Source organism: Trachypithecus francoisi, unplaced genomic scaffold (assembly GCF_009764315.1).
Source record: "Trachypithecus francoisi isolate TF-2019V2 unplaced genomic scaffold, Tfra_2.0 Lachesis_group1, whole genome shotgun sequence".
NCBI classification, from domain to species: domain Eukaryota; kingdom Metazoa; phylum Chordata; class Mammalia; order Primates; family Cercopithecidae; genus Trachypithecus; species Trachypithecus francoisi.
Genome location: NW_022681454.1, coordinates 53970038 through 53996045, shown reverse-complemented (window position 1 = coordinate 53996045; position 26008 = coordinate 53970038). Strand labels below are relative to the sequence as shown.

At 37.1% G+C, this 26008-nt stretch overlaps 1 long non-coding RNA gene across 1 annotated transcript in view; it reads left to right on the top strand.

Annotated features, from left to right (window-relative positions):
* The window catches only part of LOC117085420, a 31625-nt gene extending 5617 nt beyond the window's left edge, over positions 1-26008 (top strand). Inside the window, exons 2-3 of the long non-coding RNA XR_004437949.1 lie at positions 23730-23767; positions 25627-26008. This is a non-coding gene — a long non-coding RNA (uncharacterized LOC117085420). The remainder of the gene's footprint in view (positions 1-23729; positions 23768-25626) is intronic.

The window sequence follows — 26008 nt, the reverse complement described above, 5'->3', positions numbered from 1 at the left end:
ATATTTCAAATCTAGCAGAGAATGAGCCAGCAGAGGAATGGCCAGTAAGGATGGAGGAAGTAGAGTGAAGTATCTGAGAGCCAAACTCAGAGAGCCTTTTGAGGACAGAAGGGTTCACTATGGCCAATGTTGCTGCGAAGTCTCTAAATATAAAAGCAAAAGTGTTACTGTTGGATTTGAAAACACACAAATCATTGGTGATCTCAATGTGCAATCTCAGTGGAAGGTGAGTCAGAAAGCCTACAGGAATTAGTTGAGGAGAAAATAGAAGGTAATGCAATAGAGAAGAGACCATAGGCAACCTTGTCAAGAATTTTCACCGTGAAGGGTGTAGTATAAAGGGATAGCAGTGAGTAAAATGTCAAGAAGTTTTTTCTTTTTTAACGCACAAACCTACAGGTTTTTTAATGCTAATGAAAATGATCAAATAGAGGAAGAAAAGTTAATAATGTCATCATTACAGAAGGTAACTTTTTTTAGAAGGCTGGAAAGTGGTGGAGTGTACAGAGGAGATCTGGGTTTTGATAAGGGGACCACATCTTTTATTGAAACAGCAAGAAAGGCAGAGATTACAGGTAGCAATGCAGGTAGATTGGTATATTTTGTGTGGTAAGATGAGGGAATTTCTGTGTGTTTGCTTCTATTTTAATCAGAAAAGCAAAGGCAGAATTTCAAGTCTGGGTAACTAAGAAAATAATGGAACAAATTACACACACCAATACAAAATCTCTAAGAGTATATGCTAACTTCAAACATATATAGAGAAGCAGAGGCCCTGGAAGAGCTGTATAGTCACTTTATCTGTCTGTGATAAAAAGTGATTTCAATATCTATGCATACCAGTCAAGTGGTAGAAGTTGGGGAAGGGGATATATAATTTTGCAAAATTTGAAAAGTTTTTAAAAATATCTGTATTAGAAAATTGGTTGTAGTGGTATACTTTAATTCTTTGTGGAACCACAGAACATATAAATAAATAAATATATTTAATCCTGTCATGTTAATTGGAATTATATTTTTTCCTTACCTATCCATCCCTATTACCTGCCACAGAGCTTAGAGCTTTTAACAAATATTTGTTGAATGAATGAATGAATGAAGTGATTTGAGGAACTTGGAAAACAAGAAATTACATATTTTCAGGATAGATGGGGCAGTACATGAAAGAAACAAAACTTTCATAAATGCAATGCTTTGTCTCTAAACCCAGAAACAAAAATCCAGTGGGAGGCAACAGCCCTAAGGCAGCAAACTCTTGAGAAATTTAGCTCAACTTTTATCCAACTCTGTAAATTACTATCACATTAATTTGAAAGGCTCTACAGAGGTTGTGACCCTAAGAAACAATCCCATGTCCCTTTCAGGGCTATAGTATCCCACCAAAGTCAATGCTTAACCATGGCTCTGGAGTAATGGAAGGCAATATGAATCAGTATAAAGGAGTCTCATCAACAAAATGTTTTTCTATTTAGTTCTTGAATCTTGACTGTCATAGGGTATCTTCTTCTGAGATAGAGCATAAATTTTGATATCCATGTCTATCAATCAAGTCTGATTCAAGAGTATCAGGTTGATTATTTTTTAAAAATCTACCATCAGTCATCATAGGTTAGCAGCCTCTAGTATAACAGATTCTAGTTATTGTTGTTTCTTGAAGAATGATTGATGTCTTGAAGAATGATTGAGGTCGTTAAGAATGTGCATACTGAATATTAAAGTATTGGTTAGGAGGTAGGTGACTAATTTAGCAAATCTTTTGAAAGAGTGTTGGTAGATTCTTTAGTGGGGTGCATTTAAAATCAATCAGTTAGATATTACGCTGTAGCTTTTGCAGCATTGGACAGAACCAGTAGATGGTGGTCTTAAGTTGCAAGTTGCTTTTACACTAACACCTGTCAGCATGTGAAATAATTACTGCTTTCAACAAAATGTCGAAATTCACTTTTCTATTTGTCAGATGCCATAAATTGGATGAAGGTGGCACATGAGAGCATTCTGAGGTGACATGTTAACTGTTGTTTATTTTTCAAAAGCACTGTTCTGAAAGAACACACACAGATTATTCATCACAGTACTTTAAAACCATGCAGTGCTTTTATCAGAAACGGATATAAATGGCTTTGTCTATTGTTAGCTTTTCTTCAAAAATTAAAAAATTAATTTCTGATTTAGAATGCTGTATGTTGGAAGCATGAAAAATCAAGAGCAACTCTAAGCTGCAATACCTAAATAAGATATTCACTTAACATTCCCTATTGTTAAATGCACTTTTGAAATTCAGTTGCAAGAGTATTACAATACCTTGTAATTATGCAGACTGACTAGAGTTAAAGACTTTGGAAATTAATTTTGAGTTGAAATATTAAATTAAGTAGAATGTTTTATCATAATGGCATAATTTAAAACTAACTAAAAATAGCATTAATAATAATCATGATCACTCTCCTTTCATTAAAAGAAGAGATTTAGTACTAAATTATTAAATGATCAAATTTACGGTGCCCAAGTTAGTAAAGATTTTGTAGTAGTGTAAATCATGCTACATGATTTCTGTCCAGTGACTATAGCAAATTAGTCACTATAGTAAATTTTAGAGGGTGTTAATAATACAAACATTTCAATGTTGGAAGCTTTGGTAGAATGATACTGCATGCATCCTTGGGCATTCAAATATTCCATTTTTTTCTCCCAACAGTGTATTATATAACTGCCATGTGGAATATCAAGGATGGACAATTACACCTTGAACAAAAGAAAAGGATAAGCATTTTCTTTTTATAAGCCAATGATTTATGAGAAATTATATCTGCTTCCCAACATTAACCTTTGTCCTCTTTCTATTCAACAGTCTTCTGATTTTACTCTGAAATTGTATTGTCTGTGTTCTAAGCAGAACATATGTTGCTCATTTTCTTTAATAATCCTCAGATCAACTAAATTTAAGAGAATTCTACAAACCCACAATAACTAGAAATGATTACTTTTAAACTTATTTAAAATCATCCTAATATACACACTTGATTTTTTAATAAATGAATAAACTGTACCAGTATACAATTGTGACACAGTAAGCAATCTAAAATAGAAAGCAAATACACACCAACCTCTTGATAATGAACACTTGAGCAATGAGGGTGACGTGGGCGAATAAGGTGAAGGGATGTATGCCTTGTTTATTCTACATGTTTCTTAAAGAAAGTGTTTATAGATGTTTCAAAGTATATGTGTGTTATAGATTTGTGTTTAATGTATTTGAATGTCTCCTACTTCTTTAGTCATGAATGTAATTTTTAATATCTGAATCATATTTTAGGAAGTTATCAGATCTGAGAATCTCCAGTCACATGAGATTACAATTGATTGATACACATGTAAAAATGCTGTGACTCACTCAAATAACTTTTTAAATTTTTATTTCTTTTTGAGTATAGTAGTCACTGTCAATGAGGGATTTGTACTATAAAGAATATGTATTATATATCTGCTAATACATAATGGAAGGTTTTGAAAGTTGTGGGCAAGTATTTCACCTCACCAAATTTACCATTATAGAATAACTTCTGAGACTGTTAGAATTATTTTGGACTGAGTTGTTAATTTAGGGTAAACCAGCCATTTGTTACTTTTCTTTGACATTATAACATTTTGCCCATGAGTTCTTTACCCCCATCTTTTGCATCACCCCCAGAACACTTTGGTACATGGGAATACATGTTGCTACAAAAAAAATTCTCATGAAAAATATGGATTAAAGATGGTATAGTACAAAACCCAAGCAGTGCACTCTCCTTCACAAGGCTTTGAGGTGTCATTAACAAGAGGCTAGTTATTAATAGTCACACTAAATGACGTTCTTGGTCATTTATTTAGCATGTTTATAGCACTTTACAAAGTGCTATGTTAGTGAATTCAATTTAATTGCTATATTTATAGCCTCAAACTCACTGTAGTTTGAGATAATTGTGTATATGTATTTTTGTAACATATTAATTCCACAACTGGGATATTCAGTGGAGAACCACATATGTCATATTAAGACATTTAATTAGACTCAGGAGTCAAACAGACATCTGAAAACATCTATCGACTCATTAGTATAGTTCCAGTAGCTCCTTTGGCTTTGATATAACTCAGGAAATAAGAAATCATAACATCATAAATAGTGTTAATCTGAACCTATCGATGTAACCAGAGCAATTTTAAGCCAATCATTTCTCACTAGGCTAATACTTGTCAAGTCTCTTATTCAGATAAGATTTTTTTTTCTTTTTTCTTCTTTTGGCTATTCAGTGGCCAATGAGGTGTAATAAGTTTTAGCAAATTGAGGCTGAGGTCTCTTAGGTTAGCTTTATTATTTGCTGTAAATTACAGCAGCTTTATAACTGCTTAACATAGCTCTTGAATCAAGAAATGTCACATCTGAATTATTCTGTTCAGGCTGAATGACTGGCATGTGTGTGTGTGTGCGTGTGAGTAAGAGAAAGAGGGAGAGAGAGAGAGCGCGCACCCCTAGAATTCAGGATTAAAACTGCTGCTTTCAGATTGTCAAACTGATTTATGTTTTAACTGTTGGACAGCTGAAGTGGCAACTAAATAGAACCTTAATAGACTATGATTTTCCCACATTTTTTCTCTTTGCAGATTATAATTTGGTAGATTGTTAAATATTTGAATTGCACTCTGTATTCCATCTTTGGTTGACATTGAGTTGAACTTTGGATTTTGGATTTTATTTTATATGTCAGGCTCAAAACAATGAGGTGTGACTGGAGTGACTTGCTTCTCAAACCTCACATCTGTTATTTTAAACACAAGAAAGCCAGGCTCCACTATAAGAAGGCCCCTCACTTTCTAAGCAGCAGGCTTACGGACAGAGACACTCTCAACAGAGGGACCTGGTGCAGAAGATTCTCCTTCTTCTCTTAGCAGCTTTCGATAGGTCAGCAAATTGGAATTATTGTTTGCTGTTTTCCTTCTTTCCCCACTGACACCTCATTGCAGAATGGGGTGTTTTTTCCCCCAGATTGTATTAGCAGAAACAGAAAAGTAATTAATACATAAAGTACCAAATATGAAATATTACTCTGCACAGAGGCATTTCACACTTCATTGATTTCATGAGTAGGCCAGAGGTGCCAGAATAATAATTAATATGTTGTAAGAAAAAAATTATTATGCAAGGGCAGCAGCATTTGAAGACTTTACAAGGAAGAGGCATTAAAAGATATTCTGCAACTATTTCTTAAATACAGCTTTAAATTGGGATTTAAATGAATATTTGAAGCAATACACAGATTTTCTATGAGAAATTGGTAGGAATTTTTCATCTGTTAGTATGCTTGTGTATGCAAACATCATATATGTCAATATACTGGCATTTTAGAGAAAATATGAATAAATACGTGTGGATAAATTTGTGTGTGGATTTATGCTTGGCTTTATAGACATCATTATTTACATTTCTGAATTTTCAATGAAATAGCAAAATGTAAAACTCAAGTAAACTTATTTATATTATTTAAAAATTACTAACCAATACATGTTTGTTCAAGGAATCATTTAAATTTCAGAAAATCAAGAACAGAAACCTTAAAATAAAATCATTCATAACCCTACCATGCTGATATAAGATGTTAATATTTTGGTGTATATCCTCTGAAGACTTTTTCTCTATGAAAAACAGGATACTGTAATATTGTCTTCGTATACTTTTTCACTTATTAAGTGATTATTCTTTATGTCATTCAATCTTTTTCCACAATATTTTTAATGGCTACATAACATTCCACTGGTATGATGTATCATACTATATTTAAACAATCTTCCATCAAGGGACATACAAATGGTTTTTAATTTTTAAAAAATTGCAATGGGTATCACTTAGAGCTTTACCTTCATAATGCCCTTTGGCACATCCCTAGAAATGAAATTCTGATTGCTTTGACAGACATTGCCAAATTGTCCTCCAGAAAGGTGTGGCAGTTTACTCCCAACACAATGTCGATTTCAAATTCCCTCTCGGCTGTGATTATAAAGCTCTTCTTTTTAATCTGCCTTCTACATGACTCTGATATTATGTCATAAGTAATTGATTTTTCAGGATAAATGGAAGACAATTGAGAGAAAAATCTGAAAACAATTTCAAAAGCAAAATATTCGCAGTGATTATCTTAAAGCCAAAGTAAGCAAATTCATTTAACATCATACATTTAACCCAAATTGAAAACTACTAATAGCTATTATTTACTGAATGCTTACCATGCATCAGTGATAACTTTGCAATAGTTCTATGTGCTTTACGTCAATTATCTCGTTTATTTATCCTCACAAAATTACCCTGTGGAATATGCTTTTGATGTTCCTTGTGAAGAAAAAGCCAGAACCCAGACAATTTATGAATAAATTGCTCAGTCACACAGCTAGTTGGTGGGAAGCTGGGATTTGAATCCAGAACAGTATGATTCAAAAGATTACATTTCAGCTACTAGAAGGATCATAAATTTGTAGTTCTGAAAATGTTGTACCTCTAAATAGTACACAGTGTAGCTCATTTGTATATTTACAACATGAACATTTTACCTCAATTTATTGTCATTTGGTATTACGATTGAAGATATCTGCTTGGATAAACTTTGGATTTTTACCACCTGGACCTGTGATAATAAACAGTAGGTCTCTCATTTCTCAAACACAAGGTGTTAGGAAGGCTGCTGCTAGGTTGGCAGAGGAGGTTCTCAGCCGTTCTCAGTGCATATGGCTCTTTGGGGTAGAAAGGGACCACCAGGCCCTCTCTTTTGCTCTCCTTTTCTCACAAATTGTAGTCCATATGATAGACATTCTGACTTTCTTGTTTACTTCCGTTTTGAAGGTGAATTTGAGGTGATATAAAGAAGCAAAGGGCCAGGAAACTGACAGCAGAGAATGTTGGGTCTCTCTGGGAAGGTTTCCTTGGTCCCAAGATTCTATGTTCAAAATTGAACCAGAAGCCTCTATAGTGGGATGTTTCTCTGGTGACATAGTTGTGGGAGGGTTAAGATGGGGAAATGGAAGGAAGATATGGCATAGATAATACTCAATCCCAAATGTAATGGAACTTAGAACGGAAAAAGGAAAAGGATGTGCTCTATTCCAAATATGAAGCTCAACAAAGTAACATCATTAGGGCCAGAAATTGTCCTGTTGTGGCATTCCAAAAGCATATGAGCCTCTGTCCTACTCATTATGAATCTTTATCCTTTCCTCTCCCTCTGCTCTCTCTCTCATCAGCAGGCTAAAGAGAGGATACATCTCTCGCTTAAGCTTGGGGCTTTTTGGCACGAAGCTTGATTGTCTCGGTTTCTTCTTGGCAGATTTAAATTGTTAGAGAAATGAAACTCGTTTGAAAACAGTAGGCCCTGGCAGGCACTCTCCCAGGCATTGCCCAGGACTCCAGGAACAGTTGTCAACTTGCTGCATGGCATTTGTCTAGGTTGGGTTTGATCTTAGTCTCATATCCCATATGGTAAGAAATAATTCTGTTTTAAAGTTTTGTGTACGATTGAGGTCAGAAGAGGGAGAGAACTTGCTGCATATGGAGTTTGCAGATTTTTTATACTGAAATTAAGATTTAATGAAGATGGAGGAATAAGAACAAAAATTATTTGCATGAAAATGAGACAAAACTGAAAAGGGTATTTTTCTTTTCTCTGAATGTAAATCTCTATTTGACTATTAAATTCCTAATTTTAAGATATTTCTATCATTGTGGAAGTACGAGAATACTGACAGCTAATATGTATGTACAATATGGCATGTTAGAAATTAAAAGCACATTCACATATATTACTGAGTTTGAAAAAAAGAGTTTTACTACAAATGGGGAAACAAAATAAAATAGTACCATTTCTAGTAGTATTAGTTTTTATATAATTTATTATTCAAGTTTTTGGCTTATTTTACAAGAGCATGTACAGCATCATATAAAGAATCTGGGCCAGGTGCAGTGGTTTACGCCTATAATCCCAGCACTTTGGGAGGCTGAGACGAGAGGATTGCTTAGGACCAGGAGTTAGGAACCAGCCTGGGCAACATACTGAGACCCTGTCTCTACAAAAAACACAAAAATCAGCTGGGCATGGTGGTGTGTGCCTGTAGTCCCACCTACTAGGGAGTCTGAGGCAGGAGGATCACTTCAGCCCAAGAGATCGAAGCTGAAGTGAGCTATGATGGTACATCTCTAATCCAGTGTGAGCAAAAGAGTGAGACCCTGTCTCAAAATTAAAAATAAAAAAGAATTGGGCCCCGTGTGGTGGCTCATGCCTGTAATCCCAACACTTTGGGAGGCTGAGGCGGGCAGATCACCTGAGGTCAGGTGTTTGAGACCACCCTGACCAACATGGAGAAACCCCGTCTGTACTAAAAATACAAAATTAGCTGGGCATGGTGGTGCATGCCTATAATCCCAGCTACTCGGGTGGCTGAGGCAGGAGAATCACTTGAACCTGGAAGGCAGAAGTTGTGGTCAGCTGAAATCACCCCAATGCACTCCAGCCTGGGCAGCAAGAGTGAAACTCCATCTCAAAAAACAAACAAACAAATAAATAAATATAAAATAAAAAAGAATCTAGCAGGCAATAATATGCTTAGAGGTTCTGATGAAACATGTTATAGACTATTTTCAAGTTTTTCTTTAGACTTCCAATAGGACATAGTAATAGTAAATAATTGAAATAAAAATGCTTCCCCAAAATTTGAGATGTTGGTAGATAAGCATAAATTTTTAAATCAATTTCTAGTTAAATCTATACTGTAATTTGATTGTGCAGTTACAAATTTCATCTTCTTTTCTCCATGTCCATACCGCTATTTGGAAAGAGAGATGACTACTTAACAGCTGAACTGTGAAAACAGAATAAATTTCAGAGCATCTAAATGTTGTGTGCTGCTCCAATAAATATTTTAGACATCAGAAACAGTTGGTGTTGTCAACCCCTAAGTCTCAGGTCTATTTCCTCTGTTTATTTTGCCCCTACCACCCACTATTGTTTCTCTTTGACACACAGCCTCTTCTTATTGCAGAATCTCAGAGGAGCAAACACTAGGCCCTTTTCACAGAATCAGTTTAATATAGACTAGTATGAATGATGATACACAAGGAACTATTAATGAAAACTTCCTATGTCTGGTGGTTCATGGGTTAAACTCAGTTGTCACCCAACGTCTCCAAACTGATTTTTGACTTGGATTTGTTCCTTACATATATGACCATTTCCTTCCATTAACTCAGGTTAAGCAGAAGCTAAAACAGAATAGACTAAACCAGGAGTAGAGGACCAATCTGATTAAATCTAACAATTTGTACATCTGTGCCTGACTTTCATCACTTCTTATGATTGTGTATAAAGTACCTGCTGTTGAATGAGGGATTAAGCCCATTCCAATTATTGATGCTTTTTAACGTTACAGATGTCAAAGGCATTCCTTCAAACCTGTTCATTTCCAGAGGAAGGCTTTTCCAGATGGGAATTAGAAAGCAAGATTTGACAAAATCTGCTTCTCTGTTACTCAATACAAAGGGATATTACAGTAACGCTCCCATTTCTGTTAATCCATTCATTTCAGGTTTGATTTACCTTTTTTGCTTTGATCTAAAAATCTCTGTGGCTTTATAGGATTATATGTTGCTATATTCAGGTTTTGAATGAATCACACTGTATGCATTTTAATATGATTTCTCTGATTCCAAAGCCAGGATTAACCTGTTGTTTTTGATTAAAAAGATGCTATATTTAGATTTCAGAGGAGTGTTAAATTTCTCTGCTTATCTACTCTTTTTCTTCTTTTTAAATAGACACAAGAAATTATATTTGTTGTCTATATTGATGAAATAAAGTATAGTTTTTAAAAGAATTTAAATATTAACACTCAGTATAAACTGTTGTATAAATAAGAGTGAAAGTGTTTTTTCACACTGTGTTTTGCATTCCCTCTGTTGACTTCTTGCTAAATTGTGATTACTGAAGTAGACCTCATTTGAACCACAGGAAAGAGAAACTTTGGTGACTGGTCATGTCACAGAAATTAGATATTTTAAAAAATGGTTACCTTAGTGTTTAAAAACGAAGGGAAAGACTCTGCTCTTCCCTCATTTGGTGCTGCCAACTTTTCTTGGCTCTACTAAAATCGTTATGTGAGGCAAAAAGTTGCAGTAGAGAATCCCAATATTATTTTAAGGAATAACAATATAGTAATGGCAAAATCTTAGAGATGCTTAAAGTGGACAGACACTGCTTTAAAAACTTTACCTATATCAATTCAATTAATTTCCCCAAAAGCATTTGCAAGTTGATACCATTATTTTAATTATACAGATAAGGAAAATGAAGACAGAATGGAAGAAAATTATTCAAGCTTATATGGTAGAAGCATAGTTCAAACTTGGCAAATTTGGTTCAAGTCCATGTTCTTAACCACTATGTTAGTTATGTTTACATGGTCAACCCAGAAAATATATAAAATGAATTAAACTCAATCTAATGAGAATATGGTAATGAACAAGTGAGAAATCGAATGACCAACTAGTCCATTTTTCTCTCCTCCACAAACTTCATTTTTAAAATCATGGTATGGTTTAAATGTGTCTCCCAAAATTCATGTGTTGAAAACTAAATTCCCAGTGCAGCAGTGTTAAGAGGTGGGACCGTTCAGAGGGGATTAGATCATGACATCTCTGCCCTCCTGAATGGATGAATGCCATTGTCTCAGGAATGGATTAATTATCTCAGGAGTGGTTTCCTGATAAAATGATGAGTTGGACCCTTTGTCCTCATTGCTCTCAAACCCTCTCTTACCTTCTCACCTTCATGGGATGATGCAGCAAGAAGGCCCTTGCCAGATGCCTCCATAACTGTGAGAAATAAAATTATTTTATTTATAAATCACTCAGTCTGTGGTATTCTGTTGTAATAGGACAAAGTGGACTAAGACAAAGTAGAAATTCTAGATCCGGGTTCCATAATACATCAATGCTGAGCCCATTTATAAATTTTAAGCACAACTCATCTGCCACGTTACTAAGGTTTTAGCCTATGACTCATAAGCCCTTTGGACTCATTACCACATGGTCTGCCTTTGAACTTACCCTACAATCAAGGAACAGAAATACAGGGTAAAGAAGAATCTAACTGCGAAAACTAGATTCAAATAATTAACCAATGTTTGTGGAGGGCACATACTGATTTTCCTACATCAGTGATTGGGAAAGAAATAGAAGTTTATATACACATTGCTAAATAAGGATAGAGACAATGCATATCCAAATAAAATTTTGACAATCATAAAAGGCAATGTTTATGAATATGTTTAAATGCAAATTAGAAACTAATCATTGTTTATTAAAATCAATTTCATTTAATCTTTGGCATTTCTAATATTTGCTAGGAAAGCTTCCTGTCTTTTGTTTCTCTCTGGTGGTTTTGTTCAAATCACTCTCTAAGGTTCTTTTATTCAGTTTATTATAAATAAATTAAACATTACTCTCTATCCTTGATTAAAGAGGATTTTAAATTTAAATATCTGTAAGCATTTCTGTATATCTGAAAATAGACATGAAGGTAAAAATGAAAAATGATGATCTATAGTTTCCTGATAATACAATTTGTATACTCTTATTTATATTTTCAACTAGATTCTGAACTCTTCAAGGAAAAACCTTCTTATTGCCTATTTTTATATAATTTATGCCTATAGTTTATCCCCATTCCTTCACCCCATACTATAGTGATTTCAGTGATATGGATATAGTAGGTGTTTAATAAATATTTGCTATGTGAATAAATTGCTTTCCATTACTGAAGCGACTTTGAGAATTATTTTTGAAACAATAAAGGGGCTCAGAAAGAATATAGTAGACAAGGTTTGAAACAGGGTTTGCATGTAAATTAAGCATCTTTCTTCAGGTCTCTGATTTTGACATAATCCAAATAGTGCTTCACTGTAAAGCAAAGAGGCATGTTAGCACATCTTATTCTGTCTTAGGGGGTCAAAGGTGCAATGCAATAGAAGAGGTGACGTTGGAACTTGCTTTTTGGCTGCATGCTTTGCCTTTCAAGCACTGATGAGCTGCAGCATAAGGTGTGAAATTAGGACAAATGTTCCAAGTCCTAGAAAATGAGTGTTTTATTTAACTCCATCTTGCTCAGGAAATCGGTTTCCGGATTACAGCCTTTCAGAAAAGATTGGCGACTAAGGGATATTTAGGTTGATAAATAGCAACAAAAAAACTGCATGATCTTTGACAACAAAAGCTAAAATAAATGCTGACACACAAAAGCAGCTTTGATAATGCTACTCGCAACAGTACTCCAGAGTTTACTTGTAGACACATAAAGAAGGACTTGTAGATAAACTTAAACTCTCAGGAGTTGGTTTATCCCCTCAAACCATAATATCCCCTGTGCTAAGCACTGGGAAATGTATTACTTTAAAAAAGCAGGAGAGAAAATGTTCAAAATGCTAGACATTAAACGGGTAGTATAAACACTCTTCAATTGCAAAAAACTCTTTGTTGTTCAATTTTAAAAGACAGCTTAGAAAAACTATTCAAGGATAAAGTATCGTGCTTCTCATAGTATTTTCTATCTCCATCATTGATAAAGTAGTGTAGAACAGATTGAGTTATTATAACCGTGAACTTCTTATTGATTTAATATGAAATATATAATTTGTTCTTCTGCTCTGAGAGTTCTTTTCCTCTGAGAAATAACATGTCTTTAAAGTATTAGATTAGGTGAAACCTCTCTAGTTGTTTGTATTCATTCTTGAGCTAAACTAATATTAATAAATGGATTCTTACCACTTTTAAAAGATATCCCTTTTCTTTTATTTGCTATTTGAAATGTCTTACTTTCATCAAACCAAATTCTTCCTTCTGAAATTACTTCATTCTGTGTGGAAGTAGACGTAGCAAATATATATTGAATCCTTTATTATATGACAGAAAATCTTTTGCCTTACATTGACCTAATTAATCTTCATCATAATACTTTGAGGAATGTTACTAATTATCCCCTTTTTACACATAAGGAAATTAAGGCACAAAGAAAGTAAGCAACTTGTCCAGAGTTACACAGCTTAAAACTATGAAGTCAAGCTTCAACTTCTGGAAGTCATCCTTTTAACCAATAAGCCTTTCTTGACAGAGGACAATATTCTGTTCATCTTTGTGTTCCCACACCTTACCCAGTGCCTAGAACTTATTAGGCACTTACGGAACATTTATAAAACAGAGCACTTATTAAGCTTTAGAATGTACCTCCCTTTATTTCTGTTCTCACCTCTGCAGCCAGATTCACACCTTGGCCTTCCTTATCTGGGTAAGAGCTCCTCATTCATTTCACCATTTAATCTTCAACTGATACTCAGTTTCAAGTACAGTTTTGACTTTCTCTTTAATTCCCTTGCTGAAAAATGACCATGGACCCCCCCATTACCTCTGAACTCTTGTGTCTGGCATTGAAGGCTCTCTTTTCTTTGTCCTAGCCTATCTTAGTTCTTGTCGGCCAGAGGCCAGTATGCCAAATTCTACTACTCAGTGTTGTCATAGAATGCCCTATGATTTAACATTTATCCCCACCCATGGGCCATTGAATGTTTTTCCTTTGCTGTTGTGTGCTCCTGAATTCTCACTCGCATCTAATCCCCATTTATGATTAAGGCTATTGATTCTTCAAGGCTTAAATTAATGGCAGTGGCAAGCCATCCAGAGCAGCTGCTGCCATCAGGGAGGCACAGGCAGTGGCAGCAGGAGCGGCTGTGGGAGCATCATCAATGGCAGCAGTGGGTCCCCTGTGCCCTGTGTCCCCGAGCAGTGGACTGCACTGCCACCACCCTCCTGAGGCCAGGCAGAACCTGCTCCCAGGTCCAGAGCCTCTGCTGCTCTGCACCCTGGCCATGCAGTTGCCGCTGTTGCCTGCCACCACTGCGGGGAGGGTGTGGGGAGGAACAGAGCTGGGCCCGGAGTGGTGCTGCACTCCACAGAGCTGGCTGGAGCAAGGAACAAGCGAGAGCCTCCCTGGAGCCCACCGTCCTGGGGGCTACTATGATGGAGCCAGGCTGAGCTACCCACTGGTTGGGGGGCAGTGTGATCAGGCACAGAGGAGTGGGGAGAGAGGGCCACAGCGAGGATCTGGAGCCCCAGCCCCAGGTTGTGAGGAGGTGGAGCTGGGGCTGCTGCACACTCCATGGAGTGGGTGAGAGCTCTGCCCTCCCAAATGCAGGACCTGGGCATCTCTGCACTTTGCCTGCTCAGGAGCCCAGGAAGGCCCCCTGTCCCCTCCGGCTTGGCAGAGTCTGCTCCCATGGACTTGCCTTTCCCTATTCCTGGTGCCTGCTCCAATCTCACAGCAGGGTTGGGGCCAAGCCCAGGTTCTGTCACAGCCCATCCAGGTGTGCACTCACTCAGAGTACTGCTGACATGCCAGCCCCCTGATGCCTCTGCCCCCTCCAGACTTTGGGTGCCAATAAGCATGTGGTGTTGGCGGGGGAGTTGAAAGGGGGCTGAGGGCAGCTCGGTGCTGGCCTGCAGGTGCCCCTTGGTGCAGGCAGCCTGGGTGCCATGGACAGCAGCAGGAGGCAGACAGGCTCATGTGTGGAAGGGGGTGGGTCCATGTTGAGGCCCCACCTTCAGGCTAGGAAGGGCCTGAAGGCTGGGGGCAGGCTTCCAGTCCTGCAGTCCACAGTGGGAATTTGTGGTGCCTTTTCTGGGCCCACCAACAGCTGCCCATGGACCAGTCAGCATGTACTTCCTCCCCACTGAGGCCCATAAAAGCCCAGGGCTCAGCCAAAGCAGAGCAAATGATGGGAAGACCAGCTGCAGAGAGAAGCTACATTTTCTGCTGGGAGCTGAATACTTGTTGGGACTACCTGTCTGAAGAGAGGTGCTATCCTCTCTACTAGGAGCTGAACACTCATCCAGACACCCTGGCTGCAGAAAGGAGCTGCCCCCTGCAGGTCTCCCCTGAGCTGTTCTATTGCTCAGTAATGCTCCTCTTTGTCTTGCTCACCCTTCACTTGTCTGCATATCTCATTCTTCCTGGTCACAGGACAAGAACTCGGGACACATTGAATGGCAAGGCTAAAAGAGCAGTAGCACGAACAGGCCTGAAACATGTCCCTTGCTTGCCAGGGTGTGGGAGAAGAAAAGGAGAGAAGAGTTGTGGCCCTTTGGGGATCCCAGACCTAGGAGCTCCCCAAGCCAGGACTGTGACTCCCTCTTTGGGGTCCTGTGGTTCCTGGCATCTCCAAAATTCCAGGTGGCACCGCATCCCCTAGTGCCAGCTGTGGAAGCTGCTTGTGGTGCAGCTGGTCTGGCTGTGGCCTTGCAGAGAGCCAGAACCAGTGCCAGCACCTGGAGTCCCCACCCTACTACAGCAGTTGGTGTGTCTGACTGTGCACAGTGGCCAGACCCCACACTCGCTCACACACCCCTCACTGTTCCACGCCTGACTCGCCCTTGGCAAGCATGAGACCCAGACCAGTGGCATAAGCCGAGTGCAGTCTACTTTCCAAGTGGGTGAAATGAGCCCAGTGGCTCATTTTTATTAGAGCCCAGTGGCTTTAATAACACGTTGTCCACTGATTTTACCTGACTATATTTTATTTCTCTTTGGATTCAAGTAATAGTTCATCATATTTTGCTTTATATTAAATGCCTTTGTCTTTTTCTACTTACTAGGTTATAAACATCTTGAGAGCAAGGACTAAATCTTACTTATCTTTATTAAGAACTAACAATGGAACACACAGAAAATCCATGGATATACTGTCAGACTGTCACCAAATATACATTCAACATTTTTCTTACTTCTGAGACTGATTTTGAGAAAATTTGCTATCACAGAATCACTAAATTTTAGAGCAGGAAAGGACTCCTGCAATGATTTTACTTACCTGCCATATTTTACCAATAAGAAAACTGAGGCACAGAGAAGTTGAGACTTTCTACACACCAGTGCCTAGTCTTCACGATGCTTATGCCCAGCGCTGAGTCCTTTCCTCTACATAATGCCACCTCATTACATTTCTGAAAGACGGAGAAGTTTCATAACAACAAAATGAAAGACTTTGGAAGTTTTCAGAGGCTATCAGGCTATCTTCTCATAGAATACCTGTCACTTGTCCAGCAGAAAGAGGCTTTAACGGCTTTATAAGAATATCAAGACCCCAATGTTGTACTTATGTTTTGACTTTATATCTCTAATTACAGAATTTGATTATTAAAAAAAGTTCTTTATACCAAATCTTGGTTTATACTTTAAATGTTTTGATATTTATTATATATCAGTTGACATATCCTCTTCTCCACTTGAAACAAACAAAAACCCCAAAATAAAAACTGTCAGATAGAGCATATAAGCATTGTTTCCTCATTTTATGGATAAAGAATCTCAAAGGAAGCAACTTTGTCCATATTAGGATGGTGACCTTAACCTGGAGAGTAGCCAGGAGGAATCTGTTCTCATATTGTAGATACCAGGACATTCTGCTTCCTCAAGAGATGGTAACTGTAACGTCTTGATGTTACAATATCTACAATATCTAAGGAATGATTTTGTTAGCAATGGACACTGCAAGTGACAGGGGCTAGTAAGTGTGAACCAGCCACCACTGCCAGTGAGCTGTGGCCTCGTTCAGCTTGGTTTCCCCATTCACTTTCAGGTGATGGAAATGTCATGCTTTAACATGCCCAGTTATAATACTAGTGGCAATCTGTTGTACCTTCTCAAGGAGACATTGATGCTCATAGGGGCAAGTATTCACAGGCACTGAAAAAGTAGAAATATCTTGAAAATTTGTAAAAATGACATGGAATAACATTGAGAACTGCTTCATTCACAGGATGCAGGCAATGATTTTCCTAAGGTGTTAGGCAAAATGCATACCATTTGTATGTGGGAGGAAAGAATGGCAACAGAGGGAACATTACAATGAAATTTGGTTTTATACTTTGCCATATACTTTAACATGTTTCATCTCAAAGCACATTTTGTTGCCTATTTCAAGTTAAAGTCCCAACTTCTGACATTGATCTTTGATGTGTCCCCACAATATGGCCTCCCCTACCCTGCACTTCTATTGCTTTTTCTCTTCATATCTTATCTGCTTTAGTCAACACAGACTACTCATTATGCTTACAACATGCTGATTCAGCAAGATTCAAACAAACAAACATTTGATAAATGTCCACCATATGTTTGGAATTTTGCTAAGAACTGTAGAGGGCAGGAAGAGAAGGCATTTCTTCTGTCCTTAAGTAATGGAAATCTAATGGGAAAGACAAGCAAGTAGATAAATTAATCTGATCTGAAGTAGAGTGAGCAGTAGGGAGGGCAAAAATGTTGAAAAGTAAATTGGGTTATATGAGGGCATCAAAAGATGTTATTTAAGTGTGTGTGTATTTTTAATGCATTGGGAGCCTCTAAAAGGTTTTGAATAGGGAAAGAATGAGCAGAACATAAGGTGGGCATTATGAAGGATAAGCTAGAGAGACAGATATTAAAATGAGAGAAGCCATGCTTTAAGAAGGTTGTAATAGCAGTTCATGCTGGGTATGATAAGGGCCTGAAAGGTAATCACTGATAGTAGAAGTGAGATGAAAGGGATGCACTCCATGACTTTGCAATAAGAATGTCCTTATATTACAGTGGTTAAGCATGTGAATTCCAGAGTTACACACGGGTTTGCATCATATCTTTGCCATTTATTAGCTATGTCACCTTAAATTAGCAAACTGATCTATGCATCAGAATCCATATATCTAAAGTGGAGATTATCTTGGCACTCAAGTTAAAAGTGTGTTCTTAGTTCACATGAAATAAGGTTTATAAAATGCCTGCCACGGAGTAAGTACTCATTAAACATTTCATATTATTGTGGAGAAGTTTTAAGGAAGATGGTTGAAGAATTTGATCAGAATATCCTCCCCTCCAAGTTTATTTTTCTTTCCACTTGTTTCTCTGCCTTGTTGAAATCTGCCCATTCCTATTTCATTCTACTATGAAGAGTTCCTTGAATAGTCCTGTGCAAAATGATCTTTCCTACCTCTGTATTTTTAAAATATTGATCATCTATACTAACCAAGAGACACTTAGCATTTACCTCGTGCTGTTAAATATATTTCTTTGATACAATTTTCTGATCGATAATATGTCAATTCCTGTTTATCAGCATTAAATAAATTGTAATGCAGATTAACCAGAGGAAATGATTTTACTTCGGGCTCATTTCTTGGTGATAGAATCCACTTCTAGCTCCTCAGTTCAAGGTCTTTAAGAAGAAAATACAGTAAGTTAAAAATACTTCTGTACATGGTGGTGATAAAAGCTGGACACCCATGGAGAAGCAGAAGGGCTCCAGCAAGGGGACCAGCAAGTACAAAGGCTCCAGCTATTCAAGGGACCAACTGTGGAGGAGCCAATTGCATTTTATAATAGCTCACAAAAAATACTTGAATTTAATTTGTCTTTGCATGGCAAAGTTACCCTTTACAACAATAGCTAATTTTATTTTACAATGTACTGTATTCTAAAAGAGGTTTAACATTATTTTGTCTGGAATGGAAGGCAGTCAGTCTTACTTTAAGGAATCTTCTATTTCTTTGAAAAACAATAGATGCTAAAATGCTTCCATAGCAGAACTAGAGAAAAAGAAAAGACTCGTCAAACTAATTTCCTCTTATTCTATTGAGTTTGTTTATGTGGTCCTGCATTAGTAGAAATACATAAATAATTTTTTGAAATGACATGGAATATTTTGAGAGTATAAATGTGTATATGGGATATAGGGGCATCAGAGGAATTTTGTTTTGAAATATGCACTTTTAATGTAGATTGATACCATAGAGTAGAAATTGAAATTATCTTACAGATTTCTGCTTTTAATAACTTTGTGAATTTTTCACAAAAGATCTAGGTCTTTCTTCTCTTTGGAAGATCTAAATCATATCTTCTCTTTTCTTCTGTCAATCTTCCCAAATGTATTGGTATTCTATTTTGTGAAAGGTATTATTAATTCTCCTACACAATAAGTATTCAAGGAAAATGTCACTGACTTATTCTTGTTAATTTTAGGTTGCCAGTGTAAAAATCTATAAAATAATCAAAATGATGGTAGGACAAAATGTAAAGGGATGTGCAGTTGCTGACTAATATTCATCTGACAAATTTTAAATATGTTTTCTACAAAGACACCCAAATCCTTCATAACAAAGTCTCATTTTTTGTGTGTCATTGCATTGTTTGAGACTGTATAAACATATGTGTCTGTAATGTATATATCTTTATTCTATATACGTATATTTGCATTGTATACATATATACATTTGTGTATACATACTCACATATATTTCATATCTACAGCATCAACTACTTCATAAGAAAAGTGCTATGTGTAACTTCCAAGTAAAATGCTTTAAAGAAGAAATTGCTTGCTTGCCACTTAATCTTTTTCCCTTCTTACAAAATGGAACATGGACTAGTATGTGTAATCCAACCTCAACCAATACAGAGACGAACACTGGAGGAAATGGAAGAGTAACGGTATCTATAGGGAAGGAGCTTCCCTACTGGCCTGGAAATGCTCATCCCTGGATTATTGGATAAGAAAGAAATAAAATTTTATTGTGTTTGAGCCTTTGAATTTTAGGGTTTTGTTGTTATTGTCACAGCTGCTTAAAATATACACCCAAAGTAATATATTTGCCATCTTGACTTTTTTTTTTTTTTTTTTTTTGAGACGGAGTCTTGCTCTGTCGCCCAGGCTGGAGTGCAGTGGCCGGATCTCAGCTCACTGCAAGCTCCGCCTCCTGGGTTTACGCCATTCTCCTGCCTCAGCCTCCCAAGTAGCTGGGACTACAGGCGCCCGCCACCTCTCCCGGCTAGTTTTTTGTGTTTTTTGGTAGAGATGGGGTTTCACTGTGTTAGCCACGATGGTCTTGATCTCCTGACCTTGTGATCCGCCCGTCTCGGCCTCCCAAAGTGCTGGGATTACAGGCTTGAGCCACCGCGCCCGGCCCATCTTGATTTTTTAATTTGTTCATCCTTTCCTTTTCATTCCTGTTCTCTCAAGGCTTTTTTTTTTTTTTTAATATAAACCTTCCAACATAAATATTTTCAAAAAGCATGCAAAACAATCCTAGTTGGGAAGGAAACAACATAAGAGATAAATGTACAGGTCAATTTTTACTGCTGACATGGACCATCTGAGAAACATGGCAAAGTCACTCTTCTTTATTTTCAGATGGAAATTTGATAATTTCTTCTTGGCCTTTGTTTATTTATTATTTTATTGTACATTATTTTTGAGTAGGGGTCTTGCTCTGTCACTCAGGTTGGAGTGCAGTGGCATAATCATGATCACTGCAGCCTCAAACTCCAAGGAAGCCTGGGACGACAGGTACGCATCACTACACCCGCTCTTCTTGACCTTTATTACTCGCAGTGATGATGAAGGTAACATAGTGGGAGAGTTAGTGAACTGGACTTAATTTAAGGGAAGACGGGAAAGGAACACAGTACCATTTGAAAGTAGCTAGCTGTTCAGACAGGAAGGCTCCTGGGAGCAGATAGGCTTTGGTCTGAGATAAAACATTTGGGCAACCTTCTAGAATTAAGTCAATAATGCTTCCTTTTTTGTTTTGGGAGAAGAATGTAATTGGTATTCTTTTGACTTGGGTAATGGACGTTACCACTCTGTCAGACTCCTTGGTAGGTTTAAAAGTTGCTGAGAAGAAGTTTGCAGATTGGCGTAGGAACCAAAAGAAGGACGAGTTTGAAAACACAGACCTTTTCACTTAAGGATCAAAATGATTAGAATGTCTCTAATGAGCCTAGATGGCCTCACTGAGAAAGAAATCTCCACACATTTTCTGACCTCTTTCATCTTTATATCATATTTTTGTTTTAAATATATGATTGTTTTACTAATTTTTAAAAACTCATGTTGATTCATTTTGTTATTTTTCCTCTGCTCTATGGCATACTTTTCTTGGTAGCAGCTCGACAGCTCTTCAACCATCATTTGTTTTTCTGCTTTTGCACCTCTTTCGTCTTTTAATTGTTAACATATTTGGACTGAGATGTTTACATATTTCAATAAAATTAGAATTGAGAAGATCCTTTATTTAGCCAAATTTTCTCTGATCTTATCACGAACCTCAGCATCTGTACAGAGTAGTTTTCCCAGTTAAAAACATTATGGTCTACAGAGGAGATTCAGCTGAGTGTCAGCAATTTAAACTGTATTCGTCACAAAATACAAATTTGAAGAAAATTGCAAGCAATTTTATTAAAAAATGTAAAACAGCACAACATTGCAAAATATATTCTTCAGAAAACAGCCAATGACACAGTGTTAGAAACAGGTACAGGTTAAGAAAATGATTAAGAATGTGTATGTGAACCGAAAAGCATTATGCCATTTTTTTAAAGGTTTGAATAATTCATATAAAGACATTTTTTATTTTGCTTTAATAACAGAAATGTTTGTTTTATATTTTGGCAAGAATATTTTTATATTTTCAGCAATGAATAAAGTTCATTGGACGACCAATGAAATAACGATATTAAATTGTAAGTCCAATATGTATATTTTAAAGAAATTATGTAACTTCAACTACTTTTACTGCTCCATTTCATACTCAGAAATATCCTCATTTAGGATTTTTATATGGTCACACTACCTAGGAATTATGTGTATGAAAGTATTAAACCCAATGAAACACTTGAATCTAGGTGGTGACGGTGGGGATGCTGGTTTCAGGCAGACTGTAAGAGTGACTTGAGAATCCCTCTTGAGCCCCTTGCCCTAATATCGTGGGTATGCTATACCTATTTGGGTGCAAATTAAAAGAACTCTGTCAGTGAAAAGGAGTCATATTGAGAGGCCAGGGTTCCTGTGGCAAGGAGCAGACGTAGGTGAATATAATCCTAGGAATAAAGAGACTACATTTCTTTCTCTACCCACCACATCCCATGTGCTGCACTAAGAAGCTGTCCCAGATTGGCAGTGGTACCTCATGTCTCTGTCACAGGAGCAGTCACCTGTCTTCATGGGCTGAATTCTTTCTCAGGATGTTCTTTGTTGTTCATGTAGAGAATGCTGCTGGGACTGACCCATGTCTTTTCTGGATCACCTCTAACACACGACCAGGTTAGGCCATAGATAGACTTTATCTTCAAATAGAGGCTCTTCCCCTACCATGTATGCAAATAAAGTGGTGATTAATAACTAAGGTAAAATACTTTACATAGATCTTAAATATTTATCCAAAAATCTTGAGAAACAAGGCTGTTAATACTATACTGCCTTTTACAAAGTTATATTCCACGTATTTCACAAAGTAAAACATGATTGCCATGGCAGTACAATCATCAGTTCATTTCTGAGATCTAGAAGTTTCATGTGCCTAAAATTTCACAAATCATTTGAAAGATTGTTCAATTTCTTTAGAAAAGCCGGTATGGCTCAATGAACAGGGGCTTCTTCCTAAGCTGTGCATCTGGGTAGCATGCTGGCACATGTTTGTTTTACCTGCGGGATGTCCTAGTTCACAAAAGTTTTTTTCACCTCCTGCTCTCATTTGATAGGAAGCAGTGAGATGGGGAAGCTTTTCATATGAACATAGAAACAAGAAGATGTGATCTTATCGTTTGATTATCTATTATAAGGACACTTAAAAGAATAGAATGTTTGGTGAGAAAAAAACTTTCTCCTCTTTAATAAGAGGATCTCTAACAGGCCTCTTCCTCATTTTCTAGGTATATTAAAAGAGTCTCAAATGGTATAACATAATGATCCTCAGAAATCTAGTTTTCATCATTTTTTCTACTAGTAATTTGTACATTTCTCTTCTTTACGTCTCCTTTGAAATTAATTAGCATATACTACTTACATGTCTACTTCTTCAGAGCTAACTTACTTGTAAAAGCAGATGTTTTCCTGGGGAATATGCTTTCATGCTTGCTTTATGCAGGTCTGGCAAGCCCTGTTCCAACTAACTATCTGACATTTCATTCTTCTTAATAGAGAAGTTATGATGGAAGAATATCCATGGCCTAAGTTCAGGCAATTAAGGGAACATTGATTTCCATATAGAATCAGTGAAAAGCTGGAAGTTTACACCAAGTGTCAGAATTTTGTCTGAGTAAGTTACAGATGACTTAACGTTGGGCCTTCTTCTATCTTCATTTCCTTATTTATCTTTAAACAAGAAAGAGAACTGTATGGCATTTGCTTGTAAGGGCTGTGATAACAAAGTACCACAGACTGTGTGGCTTAAATGACAGAATTATGTAGTCTCACAGTTTGGGATGCTAGAAGCCTAAGATCAAGGTGTTGGCCGAGTTGATTTTCTAAGGCCTCTCTCCCTGGTTTGCAGATGGCCATTTTCTCCCTGTATCTGCACACAGTCTTCCCTCTCTAGGTGTTATATGTGTCCTGATCTCCTCTTATTATAAGGACACCAATCGAATCAGATTTGGGCCTACCCTAATGGCTTCATTTTAACTTAATTATTTCTTTAAAGGTGCTATGTCCAAATAGTGACATTCTGAGACAGTAGGAATTGGAAGTTCACACATGAATTTTGGGAGGGACGAAATTCAGCCCGTAACAGAAATCATGGTTATAACTTTTATTTTTCAATAACAGTACTTTGAAAAATGACACTGTCTCTGTTTCTTACATTTTAAAAGGAAGACAACATGTTTAAGACCATAGGACATCTGCATAGGTAAGTATAAATCTTTCTGGCATTTTAATTTTCTCACTGGAAACCTTGTTTTCATGTGCAAGTGCTGAAGGTTCTGGGAGATTTTTTTTCATTATTGCTCTCCTTATGAAAGCAGCTGTTCAATGAACACAGCATATTTTGTTACCTCATCAAGAAGCAGAGGAAGATTATGTTGTGATCAAGTTTTGTATGGCTATAGTCAATGCTTTTCTGATTGTTTGAGCCTGGTGATTGATTTAATAGGTATACTCCAGGGCAGTTACTCATCCCTGATATATGTCCAACTCAAAACTCCAAGTTATTTATGTAAACGATGCTTTATATGCCTTCCATGCAGATAAATCCCAGTTGACAGAACTGTTTAAGAGATGAGTGTGCTTCCAATTGGGATTACGGTCACAGTATTTATCTATATCAACTTTCATGTTACTTCACGAGCAAATTGGGAGCTTTGGAGGATAAGAGGATAAGATATGATTGGGAGAATCTATTTTCTGCTCTGAAGGTAGTATCTCAACATTTCAGTACACTGTGCATCTAGGAAGACATCAGAAAACAAACAAAACAGTCTTGAGAACAGATGATTTGTCTTTGAAAAATAAAAACATCTCTAAATCATGGGGAAAATCTAAAACCAGAGCCATTCAGATATACTCAGAAGTTAGAAAATGTTCTTATGTGTAACAAGTTCTGCATTTTTAGCTTTGGCTGATGATTTCTTCTTCTTTTTTTTTTTTTTTTTTGAGACGGAGTCTCGCTCTGTCACCCGGGCTGGAGTGCAGTGGCCAGATCTCAGCTCACTGCAAGCTCCACCTCCCGTGTTCACGCCATTCTCCTGCCTCAGCCTCCCGAGTAGCTGGGACTACAGGCGCCCGCCACCTCGCCCGGCTAGTTTTTTGTATTTTTAGTAGAGACGGGGTTTCACCGTGTTAGCCAGTATGGTCTCGATCTCCTGACCTCGTGATCCACCCGTCTCGGCCTCCCAAAGTGCTGGGATTACAGGCTTGAGCCACCGCGCCCGGCCGATTTCTTCTTTTATATGGTAGAATATGAGCCTTATATGTTCTTTACATACACATGGTTATTAGAAGATCAAAAAGCTACATATGATTTCTGGTTTAAAAATGATGGAGTAGGAACTATTATCTTTCCTCTTCTTTTATAAGAAATCACTCAAAAGCTAAAAAATAATGAGACAAAGGTAAAACAAATGGCAGAGACACATAAAACCTGATAGAGCTGGGAGACACATAAAACCTCAAAACAACAACAACAATGTAAGAAGGGAGTACATTGCTTGTTTCCTGTGGCTAATTCAACTAAAATATCATTTGATAAGAATAATTTTGCACAAACAATTTAATTTTATTTATATTGTAAGAGACTAGAACAATCCAGAAAGAAAATTCTATTTTCTTAATATATTTCTAGACCATTCCTTTCAACAGCATTTTACTTCTTTGACCATGTAAAGGACATATAGATCCTATATTGAAAATAAATGGACCAAGTTTCCATATAGCCAAATAAATTTCCACTATGTTCTAGTTTTATAACTTTGCCCCTATGTAATTCCACGGATATGAAATTATATATGGGAAACACCAAAATAATTATTTTATGAAAGAAAACTGGTGCTCTCTCATGCCCTATATCCTTTACGAAAATCAAAAGAAGAAGAAGGGGGAAAAATCCTCATTAATGTATGCTTGCAAAACAATGGCAGTCATTTTCCTGGCTGAAAACTAAATTATTGTGCTTTATAGTGTGCATGTCTATGATAAGTAGATTACTATAGATCATTCTGAGAGGAGGTAGAGGGAAGATTGCACTAACATTAGCTTCTCTGGTATTTGCAGGCTGTAAATTTCGTTAAATGATGGATGCAAAGATGGAAGACAGATGGATAGAGGAAAAGACGGAATCAGATACTGGATGAGTTAGTACTGCTGCCTGTGCTTCAGGGCTGCCTTATTACCACAAGGCCGGCAAGCATCAATGTCCCCACATCCCCCGTGCCTCCCCCTGAAATGTACCGATTTATATGAAAATTAAGATTACAAATTAAAGCCTGGCTATCCTGGAGTTTTCCAGTTCATCAGCCATCCAATAAAAATGATGTCAAGCCTGTATGCATAATTCCCAGAAGATTACTTTTGTCCTTACAGCTAAGCCCTGTCCCTGATATGAAAGATCTCTATCCACTTTTATTGAAATAAAGAACTAACATCATAATCCCAA